Genomic DNA, 14,307 nt, shown 5'->3' with positions numbered 1-14,307 from the left:
CAAAAAGACTTAGATAATAACCCTAACATTTTTTAGCCTATTTTTATACCTGAGATTTTATGTCAGTACTGAGATTTAGATGAGTTTGAGGAAAGTTTCACACTAATAAGGATTCCAAATTGCAGTGTATTTAAGAATCTGCCTGGTAACTAATCATCATTAAAAAAGGAACTGTTAATTTATTAAGCTGTACACTAGGGCCTGCCTAGTTCCTTGGCCACAGTTCCTCATTTGCTAGCTCTTTAGTATTTCATTTATTTAACAAACATTTACTGAGAGCTAACCAACCATATGCCACACAATGAGTCAAACTCTGGAGGCACAATGATGAGCAAAACTTATTTTCTGTCACAGACTTCACTATGCTTTCTACATCAACAGCTTTCAACCCTGGCTCATTAGAATCACTTAAGTTTTAAAAAATAATGATGTCCAGGCCAAGTTCCACTCATAGCAATTTTGACTTTTTCTGAGATGGAGAGGGAGTTAGGAACAGGTACATTTTATTAAAAAGTTCCCCAGGTGATCCTCTAATGTGGCCAGGATGAGGACAGGCTGTGTTAATACACAAACAATTAACTAAAATGTACTAATAACAGCTGAAAGGACCAGAGAGGGAATATAGATGGACTTTAGCCAAATTTAAAGGAAGGATTTGAGGAACTCTGCCTGGAAGGGCACAGCATGCCACTCTTGAAGCCAATCTAGCTCTGACCTTCAAGTGCTAGGCAGCAGTTCAGTCTTCACTGGCATCTTCAGAACCCATCTTGGCCCAGATGAACACTCCATTTAAAGTCCGTCCTCAATGATCATCAATAACATTGGAATTTGCAAATACCCTGACCTCTTCCTCCTCCTCCTTTACTTAGCTTCACTCGCACTCCATCCATCTCTCAATTGTCTTATTGGCATCTATACTCAACTCCCTTTAAACCACCAGTAGTTCCCAACCAGGAGTGGGGCTTGTAGGGAGGGGCTATCAGAATCAACAAAGGAGAAACTCCATACCTGCCTATGCTCTCCCTCTCCCTGAGATCCATCCACACCTCCCCATTTCTCCCCTTCCTCCAGGCGGTTCCACACCCTCTTGCAGTGGGATCATGCAATTAGAAAAAGCCCTACTGGTGATTCTAATAAGTTTTCACTGAAAATCTGAGAATTATACTGTGTGACAACTCTTTTATGGCAATGATTTTTAAATCTATATATCTAGTTTGATTTTTTTTTCCAAAGCTCTAGACCAATAATTTCAACTTCTGAATGTCAAATGCTATCTCTACATGAATCTTCCTTAGGGCCTTTGTGCTGGCTGTTTGCTCTGTCTACCCTGTATGGTAGCCACTTGTTAGACGTGTTATTAAGCACTCGAAATGTGGCTAATCTAAACTGACATGCACAGTAGATGTAAAACATACACGGGATTTTGAATACCATATAGAAAAATAGGAATGTTAAATATCTTAATAGTGTTCATATTTATTTCATGTTGAAATCAAAATTTTAATATGCTGTTAAAAATATACTGTAAAAACATTTCATGTTTCTTTTTACTTTTTGAATATCACCTCAAAGTCATATCCTCATAAGTACAGTTTAAGAAGCACTTTAGAAGCACCTAGGGAGTTTATTTAAATGTAGGTCACAGTTCCAGAAAATCTAATTCAATGTTTCTAAGGTAGGACTCTGTGTATTTAACAAGCATACTAGGTGATTCTATTACAGGTGATCTGAAGATCACACTCGGGGGGACACAATACAGTCTAAGCTCTATTTGCAACAACATGAACAAACCTTCAGAGTATTAACCTTAGTGGAATAAGTATTTGACAGAGAAAGGCAAATACCCTATGCTATCACTTACCTGTAGAATCTAAAAAATAAAACAAATCAATGTATATAACAAAAGAAAACCATATTCACAGATATAGAGAACAAATTCAGTAGTTACCAGTGGGGAGAAGGAAAGGGGGAAAGACAGGACTATGGGAGTAAGAGGTACCACTATGCATAACATATATACGCAACAAGGATACATTGTACAGCACAGATAAAAACAGCCATTATATGGTTATAACTTTAAATAAATATAATCTGTAAAAATACTGAATCGCTATGTTGTACACATGAAACAAACATTAAGTCCAATTCTTTGTGACCCTATGGACTGTAGCCTGCCAGGTTCCTCTGTTCATGGGATTCTCTTGGCAAGAATACTGGAGTAGGTTGCCACGCCCTCCCTCTAGGGGATCTTCTCAACACAAGAGATGGAACCCACGTCTCTTAGCCTCCTGCACTGGCAGGAAGGTTCTTTACCACTACTGCCACCTGACCAGCCAAAAGCAACTACACTTTAATTAAAAACAAACAGTCTAAGCTTCTTAAGATGTCAAAAAAGGTTCATTAGGTAGCACAAAGGATTCCTGTGACGGAACTGTTATGTATCTGATTGTGGTTTGCTCATATGAATCCACACATGTGAAAAGACTGCATAGAACTAAATATACACAAACACAAGTGTGTGCAACTGTTAAAATCTGAATAAAGTAGACTGTTTGAAGGGTATACAGGATTTCTCTGTGAATCTGTAATTCATAATTCACAACTGAACCTACACATATTTCAAAGAGTTAAAAAGAAACTTTTACCATGGACATTAAAACCTCAAAATTTTAAAAACTCATTACATTTTTTACCAATTTAACTGTCCTGACATATGTGTATAATCTTCTATATCTTTCCCCTATATTTTTAGCTGCATAATTTTTAATTGCCTCTTCATACCACAATTTTGCAATATTTTCTAAAAAGAATAAAAAGATCATTTAGTCTTTCCTCTTTAAAAAACAAAAAGTCCCTTTAAATCCTTTAAAACCCAACTCCAAACTAGCTCTCAAGTCTTGGTGTCCCCTCCATGAACACTCCATATAAACACTATGCAGATTTTTGTGCAGTTTCTAAAAATACCTTTTTCTGCTTTCCCACTTCCAAATTTGCTATTCTCTCTTCTTGTAAATCACTTCTTTTTCCTCTGACTTTAAGAAATACTTTCTATCATTTAAGGCTGAGCTCAAAATCTTTTTTTACAGACACTCCCCAGAAAACAATTCTTCCCTCTTCTGTGTTTCCATGCAATGCTGCATGTGCCTCAACAGCAGTACTAGTCAAGTTCTAGTACACTTATGTGTGTATGTGTCTTATTAATTAATGGTGATATCCTAAAAAGCACCATATTCTATTCAAACCTGCATTTTACAATCAAATACTGTACCTGGCACCAAAAATCACAGTCACAAGTGTTCACTGAAATCAAATCAACAAGTCTTGGCACCTCAGTTCAGTCACTCAGTAGTGTCCGACTCTTTGAGACCCCATGAATCACAGCACACCAGGCCTCCCTGTCCATCACCAACTCCCAGAGTTCACCCAAACCCATGTCCATTGAGTCGGTCATGCCATCCAACCATCTCATTCTCTATCGTCCCCTTCTCCTCCTGCCCTCAATATTTCCCAGCATCAGGGTCTTTCCAAATGAGTCAGCTCTTTGTATCAGGTGGCCAAAATATTGGAGTTTCAGGTTCAGCATCAGTTCTTCCAATGAACACCCAGGACTGATCTCCTTTAGGATGGACTGGTTGGATCTCCTTGCAGTCCAAGGTACTTTCAAGGGTCTTCTCCAACACGACAGTTCAAAAACATCAATTCTTTGGCGCTCAGCTTTCTTTATAGTCCAACTCTCACATCCATACGTGACCACTGGAAAAACCATAGCCTTGACTAGATGGACCTTTGTTGGCAAAGTAAGGTCTCTGCTTCTGAATATGCTGTCTAGGTTGGTCATAACATTCCTTCCAAGGAGTAAGCATCTTTTAATTTCATGGCTGCAGTCACCATCTGCAGTGATTTTGGAGCCAAGAAAAATAAAGCCAGCCACTGTTTCCATATCTATTTTCCATGAAGTGATGGGACCAGATGCCATGATCTTAGTTTTCTGAATGTTGAGTTTTAAGCCAACTTTTTCACTCTCCTCTTTCACTTTCAAAAGAGGCTCTTTAGTTCTTCTTTGGTTTCTGCCATAAGGGTGGTGTCATCTGCATATCTGAGGTTATTGATATTTCTCCCGGCAATCTTGATTCCAGCTGTGCTTCCTCCAGCCCAGAGTCTCTCATGATGTACTCTGAATATAAGTTAAATAAACAGGGTGACAATATACAGCCTTGATGTACTCCTTTTCCTATTTGGAACCAGTCTGTTGTTCTATGTCCAGTTCTAGCTGTTGCTTTCTGACCTGCATACAGGTTTCTCAAGAGGCAGGTCAGGTGGTCTGGTATTCCCACCTCTTTCAGAATTTTCCACAGTTTATTGTGATCCACACAGTCAAATGCTTTGGGGTAGTCAATAAAGCAGAAGTAGATGTTCTTCTGGAACTCTCTTGCTTTTTCAATGATCCAGCAAACGTTGGCAATTTGATCTCTGGTTCCTCTGCCTTTTCTAAAACCAGCTGGAACATCTGGAAGTTCATGATTCAGGTATTGCTGAAGTCTGGCTTGGAGAATTTTGAGCATTACTTTACTAGCGTGTGAGATGAGTACAATTGTACAGTAGTGTGAGCACTCTTTGGCATTGCCTTTCTTTGGGATTGGAATGAAAACTGACCTTTTCCAGTTCTGTGGCCACTGCTGAGTTTTCCAAATTTGCTGTCATATTGAGTGCAGCACTTTCACAGCATCATCTTTCAGGATTTGAAATAGCTCAACTGGTATTCCATTACCTCCACTAGCTTTGTTCACAGTGATGCTTCCTAAGGCCCACTTGACTTCACATTCCAGGATGTCTGGCTCTAGGTGAGTGATCACACCATCGTGATTATCTGGGTTGTGAAGATCTTTTTTGTACAGTTCTTCTGTGTATTCTTGTCACCTTTCCTTAATATCTTCTGCTTCTGTTAGGTCCATACCATTTCTGTCCTTTATTGAGCCCATCTTTGCAAGAAATGTTCCCTTGGTATCTCTAATTTTCTTGAAGAGATCTCTATAGTCTTTCCCATTCTATTGTTTTCCTCTATTTCTTTGTATTGATCACTGAGGAAGGCTTTCTTATCTCTCCTTGCTATTCTTTGGAACTCTGCATTCAAATGGGTATATCTTTCCTTTTCTCTTTTGCGTCCCTTCTTTTCACAGCTATTTCTAAGGCCTCCCCAGACAGCCATTTTGCTTTATTGCATTTCTTTTTCTTTGGGATGGTCTTGATTCCTGTCTCCTATACAATGTCACAAACTTCCACCCATAGTTCATCAGGCACTCTGTCTATCAGATCTAGTCTCTTAAATCTATTTCTCACTTCCACTGTATAGTCATAAGGGATCTGATTTAGGTCATACCTGAATGGTCTAGTGGTTTTCTCCACTTTCTTCAATTTCAGTCTGAATTTGGCAATAAGGAGTTCATGATCTGAGCCACAGTCAGCTCCCAGTCTTGTTTTTTCTGACTGTATAGAGCTTGTCCATCTTTGGCTGCAAAGAATATAATCAATCTGATTTTGGTGTCGACCATCTGGTGATGTCCACGTGTAGAGTCTTCTCTTGTGTTGTTGGAAGAGGGTGTTTGTTATGACCAGTGCGTTCTCTTGGCAGAACTCTATTAACCTTTGCCCTGCTTCATTCTGTACTCCAAGGCCAAATTTGCCTGTTACTCCAGGTGTTTCTTGACATCCTATTTTTGCATTCCAGTCCCTTCTAATGAAAAGGACATCTTTTTTGGGTGTTAGTTCTAGAAGGTCTTGTAGGTCTTTATAGAACTGTTCAACTTCAGCTTCTTCAGTGTTACCGGTCAGGGCATAGACTTGGATTACTGTGATGTTGAATGGTTTGCCTTGGAAATGAACAGAGATCATTCTGTCATTTTTGAGATTGCATCCAAGTACTGCATTTCAGAATCCTTTGTTGACTATGATGGCTACTCCATTTTTCTAAGGGATTCTTGCCTACAGTAGTAGATATAATGGTCATCTGAGTTAAATTCACCCATTTCAGTCCATCTTAGTTCACTGATTCCTAGAATGTCGATGCTCACTCTTATCATCTCCTGTTTGACCACTTCCAATTTGCCTTGATTCGTGGACCTAACATTCCAGGTTCCTATGCAATATTGCTCTTTACAGCATCGAACCCTTCTTCCATGACTAGTCCCATTCACAACTGGGTGTTGTTTTTGCTTTGCCTCCATCCCTTCATTCTTTCTGGAGTTATTTCTCCACTGATCTCCAGTAGCATATTGGGCACCTACCGACATGGGGAGTTCATCTTTCAGTGTCCTTCTTTTTGCCTTTTCATACTGTTCATGGGGTTCTCAAAGCAAGAATACTGAAGTGGTTTGCCATTCCCTTCTCCAGTGGACCACATTCTGTCAAACCTCTCCACCATGACCTGGCAATCTTGGGTGGCCCCACATGTCATGGCTTAGTTTCAATTGGCTAGTTGTCTGTGATTGTAGTTTCAGTCTGTCTGCCCTCCGATCCCCTCTCTCAGTGCCTACTGTCTTACTTGGGTTTCTCTTACCTTGGACGTGGGGTCTCTCTTCACGGCTGCGACAGTGCATGAGCGCCATCAGCTTATAAAAATTCTTTTTTTAATACCAAGTATTAAGTATGAATGGATAACTAATATGGCAACCCAAACAGAAGTCCTTTAGCAAGAGATGTTAGGAGACCAAGGGAAGAAATAAAGCTGTGTTTATATAGATCTAAACTTGAAAGAAGAACTGGAGGCTACCCAATGGTGATATATTTATAGGACAGCTGAGGTGATTTCTTTCAGAGAATTTATGCTGAAAGAAGATGTCAAACACGGTTAATGAACCTATTAACAAAATCCTAGTCTTTGAGCTAATTTGAATACAGTGTGGTTGTTGACTGCTAGCTCAAATCCATCCCTGTCTAGCTCTCTAGACACTGGTATGGGTTCTAGAAAAGAGGGACCTGTATAAGTAAAGAACTGAAAACTGTTTTCTGTCTGTGAGTGCGTGTGCTCAGTCGTGCCTGACTCTCTGCGACCCTATGGACAGCAGCCTTCCAGACTCCTCTGTCCATAGAGTTTCCCAGGCAAGAACACTGGAGTGGGTTGCCATTTTCTCCTCCAAGGGATCTTTCCAACCCAGGGATCAAACCTGAGTCTTCCACATCTCCTGCAGTGGCATGCGGACTCATTACCACTGAGCCACCTGGGAAGCCCCCATTTTCTGTTGGGGTCTAAGCAATTTTGAGCAGCATATACCACATGGCTTTAACACTTTGAGGGCCTGGGGGCAGCAACTAGAGAACTATCAAAGCAAACAGAGAAGTGACCTTGGGAAACATAACATGAAAATGAACTTAACTGCTGAACACATATGAATGTCTCACAATGACCACTGCCAACATGAGCAAAGTTTTTTAATTACTGGACAGTAGTTAAGCTCATCACAGTGGATACAAATTTTTCAAAGTGCTAATTTTTGGTTAAAAGTCAAATTTTATCACTTGCAACAAATACTGCCAAATATCCAGGTCTGAAAAACCATAGTTTGTCAATCATATGAGTAAAAATGGTATGCCATGGAAAGGTGGAGAGTTCAGCTCTCAAATGAAACTACTGAACACTGGCTTTTCTTCAACACTGCCCACCATCAGCATTCAGTGTACTACAGATGTGCTTTATGCATTCTTCCCACTTTTTTCACATGAACTATTAGAAATATATGTATTGAAAAATAAAGATTTAATAACATCAGTACTAGTTACTGCTTCAATAGGCAGATTTTTAACTACACGTGTATGGCAGTGAAGAATAAAATGGCTATTAATACTGTTTGTCATCATTGCCTTGAAAGTCACTCAGTCGTTTCTGACTCTTTGCAACCCGTGGACTATAAAGTCCATGGAATCTCCAGCCCAGAATACTGGATTGGGTAGCCTTTCCCTTCTCCAGGTGATCTTCCCATCCCAGGGATCAAACCTAAGTCTCCCACATTGCAGGCAGATTCATTACGATCTGAGCCACCAGGGAAGCCCAGGAAAACTGCAGTGGGTAGCCTATCCCTTTTCTAGCAGATCTTCCTGACCAGGAATTGAACCAGGATCTCCTGCATTGCAGGCGGATTCTTTACCAGCTGAGCTACCAGGGAAGTTGATATTGAAAAATGAAGGTTTAATAATGTCAATACTAGTTATTGCTTCAATAAACAGTTAAAAAAAAAACACACTACATGTATATGGCAGTGAAGATTAAGTGGCTATTAATACTGTTTGTCACCACTGCCTTGATTCTGCTAAAGGAGAAGAAGTTTTACTCATTGTTGTTTTCTCATGATTAATGAAAATGTTAACAGAATTTAAAAAGGTAAATAACATCTTAGTATTACCAAGAATACTTTGCCTGACTCTCTGTGCTCCACCAGGGAGTGCGGACCACATTTTGAGAACTAGTGCTTCATGCAAAACAGCTGTTCTCAAAATGTTGCCAATGTAAATCTTATTTTCCATCAATATCTTTTAAAATATCTAAGAAGGATAGTTCAGTCACCCTGGAGAAAAATGTTTACAATAAATTTGGTGGAAATTTTCTATAAAGTCAACTACTGGAATTATAACCTACACAAGGGCATTTCATTCCTTCATCTGGCTATTACCACTTATTTATGGTAAAACATCAGCCAGTGGCACAGATCAAATTCTACACTTCTGGGTCCCTAAAGTTTGCTCACCTTCTTCTCCTTATTCATGGATTTAAAATTGAGATGAAGTGGACAAAACTCTAAATTATTAAAATTTATCTAAAATTAGAAAATAAGAATAAATCAACAAAATTTTGGGCTTCGTTGGTGGTTCAAATGGCAGAGTTTTCCTCCACCTGGGTGGAGGAGACCCAGGTTCAATCTCTGGGTTGGGAAGATCCCCGGAGAAAGGAATGGCTAGCCACTTTGTATTCTTATCTGGAGAATTCCATGGACAGTGGAGTCTGGCAGGGGTCTCAAAGAATCGGACATGACTGAGGGAATAACAAGTTGTAAACTAGCTCTTTAAGAAATGGATACTATTTGTAACATATAATTGTGGGGTCCAGAAAACATAAAAGGAAGCTGACCTCTGCAAATGAAACATAACTTTGACATGTTAACTAGACAAGGAGATATGAAACTAGATAAAGAAAATATAAGAAAATTAAATATCAATCTATGAATATATAATAAAATCTTAAACAAATTGTTAGTCATAGAATCCATTAATGATTTAAAAGAACAATACATTTTGGCCAAATGAGATTATTTTCAGGAATTCAAGGATAATTTTTAAAAAACCCAAAACCTACTCAATATATTTTACAAACTGTAAGATTAAAAGAAAAAACACATAATTATCTTGAAAGACAGAAAATAAAACCTTCAATAAAGTTCAACATTTAGATACGATAAAAAGACACAAATACTTAGCACTCCATAAATAGAAGGAAATTTCATTAACCAGCTAAAAAGGAGGCTTACTGAAAACCTTAGCAATTATCAGTTCAGTTCAGTTCAGTCACTCAGTCGTGTCCAACTCTTTGCCACCCTGTGAATCACAGCACACCAGGCCTCCCTGTGCATCACCAATTCCCAGAGTTCACTCAAACTCATGTCCATCGAGTCGGTGATGCCATCCAGCCATCTCATCCTCTGTTGTTCCCTTCTCCTCCTGCCCCAATAGCATCAGGGTATTTTCCAATGAGTCAACTCTTCGCATGAGGTGGCCAAAGTATTGGAGTTTCAGCTTTGGCATCAGTCCTTCCAATGAACACCCAGGACTGATCTCCTTCAGAATGGACTGGTTGGATCTCCTTGCAGTCCAAGGAACTCACAAGAGTCTTCTCCAACACCACAGTTCAAAAGCATCAATTCTATGGCACTCAAGCTTTCTTCACAGTCCAACTCTCATATCCATACATGACCACAGGAAAAACCATAGCCTTGACTAGACGGACCTTTGTTGGCAAAGTAATATCTTTGCTTTTGAATGTGCTATCTAGGTTGGTCATGACTTTCCTTTCAAGGAGTAAGCATCTTTTAATTTCATGGCTGCAATCACCATCTGCAGTGATTTTGGAGCCCCCCAAAATAAAGTCTGACACTGTTTCCACTGTTTCCCCAACTATTTCCCATGAAGTGCTGGGACCAGATGCCATGATCTTCGTTTTCTGAATGTTGAGCTTTAAGCCAACTTTTGCACTCTCCACTTTCACTTTCATCAAGAGGCTTTTGAGTTCCTCTTCACTTTCTGCCATAAGGAGGGTGTCATCTGCATATCTGAGGTTATTGTTATTTCTCCCAGCAATCTTAATTCCAGCTTGTGCTTCTTCCAGCCCAGTGTTTCTCATGATGTCCTCTGCATATAAGTTAAATAAGCAGGGTGACAATATACAGCCTTGACGTACTCTTTTTCCTATTTGGAACCAGTCTATTGTTCCATGTCCAGGTCTAACTGTTGCTTCCTGACCTGGATACAGGTTTCTCAAGAGGCAGGTCAGGTGGTCTGGTATTCCCATCTCTTTCAGAATTTTCCACAGTTTAGCAGTTATAACACCTGACTTTAATAAACATTCCATGAAGGTTATGAAGAAAACAAAGTGACATTGATGCTCACTATTTATGCATATTATTCAGTTTTAGAACACAATAGAGGAAAAGTAAATTAGAGGTATAAGGATTTGGAAGATTTAATAAATAAAAAAGAAATTAAGTGCCTGTGACACCATTTAGGGGGAGGCGCTGCAGACATTTCCATCTTCTTAGAACTATATTGCTCATTTCTATAGTAGTACTATCAGCTTCTCAGTCTGGGCACTTGTGAAAACTTGTGAAAATTCATCAAGCTGTACACTTGTGATCTGTTTATCCTTCTGTATGTATGTTATTTCATCAATGCAACTCCACACTTCCCTCTGTTTGAGAACAGTGGGTAAAGAATTCTGAATATGCAGTAATGTCTACAGTAACAACTTTCATCATCTGGTCCTAGTTACACTGTCAGTTTTTATGATACATGGAAGTCAAGGAATTTCACTGAGAGAAGGAATCACAGATCTATTTTCCTACCTCTGCCTACAGTGGGGATTACTTATCTACCACCAAGGAAAAACTGGTGAATGGGGAAGATGTAGGAATGTGTCCCTGCTACTCTCATTATAAAAGTGATTTATGTCAAAGATCAGTTTATTAATGTCTAATTATTTGGGCAGAGAGAGGGAAGAATAAGTAGATAAAACATAGTAGAAATTTAAGGGAGTGGAACTATAGTTTATAATGTAGTGGTGGGTACAGATATTATATATTTTTTAAATCTATAGAACTATCCAGAGTGAACCCTAATGTAAACTATAGACTTATACATCAATATTGAATCATCAATTGTAAAAAGTGTATCACACTAACACAAGTGTTGGAGAAGGCAATGGCACCCCACTCCAGTACTCTTGCCTGGAAAATCCCATGGATGGAGGAGCCTGGTAGGCTGCAGTCCATGGGGTCGCTAAGAGTCGGACACGACTGAGCAACTTCACTTTCACTTTTCACTTTCATGCATTGGAGAAGGAAATGGCAACCCACTCCAGTATTCTTGCCTGGAGAATCCCAGGGACGGGGGAGCCTGGTGGGCTACCGTCTATGGGGTCACACAGAGTCGGACACGACTGAAGTGACTTAGCAGCATCAGCAGCAGTATCACACTAACACAAGTGGTTAACGATAGGAAAAACTGTACAGAGAGAGAGAGAGAGTATATGAGAGCTTTGTATACTTTCTGTACAATATTTTTGTAAAGCTAAAACTGCTCTAAAAAAGTCTATTAAAAAATATTATTTTGACATATAATAGCATTATCTACTCAAAGTTATTCATTAACAAAAAATACTTTTGTCTTGGTTATTTAAATAATTAAAAATTGTTTTTCCTTTGAAATTTGACATCATCATTGGTTTTCTAAATGTAAGAAAATTTCTGTTTTCAGTATGATACCTCTATTAGATTACTTGGGCTGCCATAACAGAATACCACAGACTGGGTGGCTTTAACAACAGAAACTTATTTTATCGTGGCCTTTCCTTTGAGCATGTGCAGTTCTGGTGTTGCTTTCTCTTCTTACAAGGATAACAGTCCTATTAGATTAAGGCCCCAATTATACTAGGTCACCTTAGGAGCTCAGGCTTCCCTGGTGGCTTAGCAGTAAAGAACCTGCCTGTCAATGCAGGAGACGTGAGTTCAATCCCTAGGTTGGGAAGATCCCCTGGAGAAGGAAATGCAACCCCCTCCAGTGTTCTTGCCTGGGAAATTTCCATGGACAGAGAAACCTGGTGGGTTACAGTTCCTGAGATCACAAACACAGACACAACTTAGTGACTAAAGCACAACTTATGAGCTCATTTAACCTTAATTACCTCATTACAAGCCTATCTCCAAATACCGTTATATTGGGGCTAACGCCTTTAATATATGGATTTGGGAGGGACAGTTCACTGTAGAACATTCCTCCTTCTGGTTCCCAAAATGCATGTCCTCAATTGAAAAATATATTCAAACTATCCTAACCATCTCAAAAGTCTTAACCCATTCCAGAATCTACTCAGCAAATTAGTGAGATGCACCTAAAACTGCAATACCTACAGCTGGCATTGGTCAAAACAAAGGGCCCAATACTCCACAACGTCTGACCACATGTCACACAACCAATGCTTCAAAAGTTGAATGAGCTGAGCTATGAAGTTCTGCCTCATCCACCACATTCACCTGATCTCTCGCCAACCGACTACCACTTCTTCAAGCATCTCGACAACTTTCTGCAGGGAAAATGCTTCCACACCCAGCAGGAGGCAGAAAATGCTTTCTAAGAGCTCATCGAATCCTGAAGCACAGATTTTTAACACTACAGTGAAAAACGAACTTATTTCTTGTTGGCAAAAATGTGTTGATTGTAATGGCTCCTATTTTGATTAATAAAGATATGTCTGAGCCAAGTTATAGTGATTTCAAATTTATGGTCCGAAACCACAATTATATTTGCAGCAACCTAATACATTACACTTAGGGTTCAACAATGATTCTCTCTGGTTCAGAGCTTTGCCTGCTGGGGCCCACTAAGGTGGCGGCTTTGTCTTCTGCCCACTGGCATGGGTGGCCTCATACCCTTGGCCATGGGAGGCAGCCTTGTCCCTGAGGCCATGTGCAGGGACAAGGTGCACTGCAACTGAGGAGGTGACTCCACTCTGAATCTCAGGAGGGGACAACTTTACCCTCTGGAGCTGTGTGCTCTGTGCCTGTGGAGGCAATGGCGGTCCTGCTGATCTCTGAATTACTTTCAGGGTCATTTTTCCCCTTTCTTAAGGATAAAACATATCTGCAGCTAACTCAGTCCATAACAGTACCTATGAAAGACAAGGTAGTCTTCTCAGTTTTAACATATGAGAAAGTCCATGTTTTATTGTATGTATTTCCTTTTACTGAATTCATAGAACAAAAGTCCTGGATTAAAAGAGAAAAATACTGAGCTTAAAATTTCTCAAAATGTAAAAGTCATGCAAGTGAACAAGAAAGAAAAATCAAAGGTGAAATGACCAAAGAATTTGGAGTTCTCTTATCAATTATCAATTGGGGCTTCCCTGGTGGCTCAGATGGTAGAGAATCTGCCTGCAATACAGGAGACCTGGGTTCAATCCCTGGATTGGAAAGATCCCTTGGAAAAGGGAATGGCAACTCACTCCAGTATTCTTGCCTGGAGAATTTCACAGAGGAGCCTGGTGGGCTACACACTCCATAGAGCCACAGAGTCAGACATGACAGAGCAACTAACACACTATCCATATATTTCTTAAGAACTGGAACAAGGTAAAGACAAAAAGCCAATGGAGGTCAAACTGATAAAAGTGTGGAAGGAGCAATGCATATCAAATTAGAAATAAAGTAGAACAGTAAACTGAATGTTGATTCAGACCATTTCAAGACAAATAATATTTCTAATTTAGGGGTCTTTTGTTTTTATTTATTTTTTTTAAGGAAAAGCTAGCTAAAATGCACTACAGATAAAGGCTACTGTCAACCTTGACTCTCAATAAGCAGCAGTCACTACCTAAATGATAAAGCACCTGTATTGAATGTCTGCTCAAGGTTGGTTTGAAAATAGGAGGTCTATGGATACATACGCCAATGAGAGCACGTTTACTGCTGATGGGATTCCTCTTTAATGTGCAACCAAACTATAGACGCAAGCACTTATAAAGGAATGATGCCATGGAGAAAAATACAGTCTGTCAGC

The 14,307-nt window shown here is 39.6% G+C and overlaps 1 protein-coding gene across 2 annotated transcripts in view; it reads right to left on the bottom strand.

The window, feature by feature from the left end:
* RNF180 (ring finger protein 180) overlaps positions 1-14,307 on the bottom strand; it is a 283,154-nt gene that overhangs the window by 246,025 nt on the left and 22,822 nt on the right. The gene's annotated exons all lie outside the window — the stretch shown is intronic.

Source organism: Bos mutus, chromosome 20 (genome assembly GCF_027580195.1).
Source record: "Bos mutus isolate GX-2022 chromosome 20, NWIPB_WYAK_1.1, whole genome shotgun sequence".
In the NCBI taxonomy this organism is placed as follows: domain Eukaryota; kingdom Metazoa; phylum Chordata; class Mammalia; order Artiodactyla; family Bovidae; genus Bos; species Bos mutus.
The sequence above is the reverse complement of the archived record's forward strand: the minus strand, read 5'-3'. Positions and strand labels throughout refer to the sequence as shown.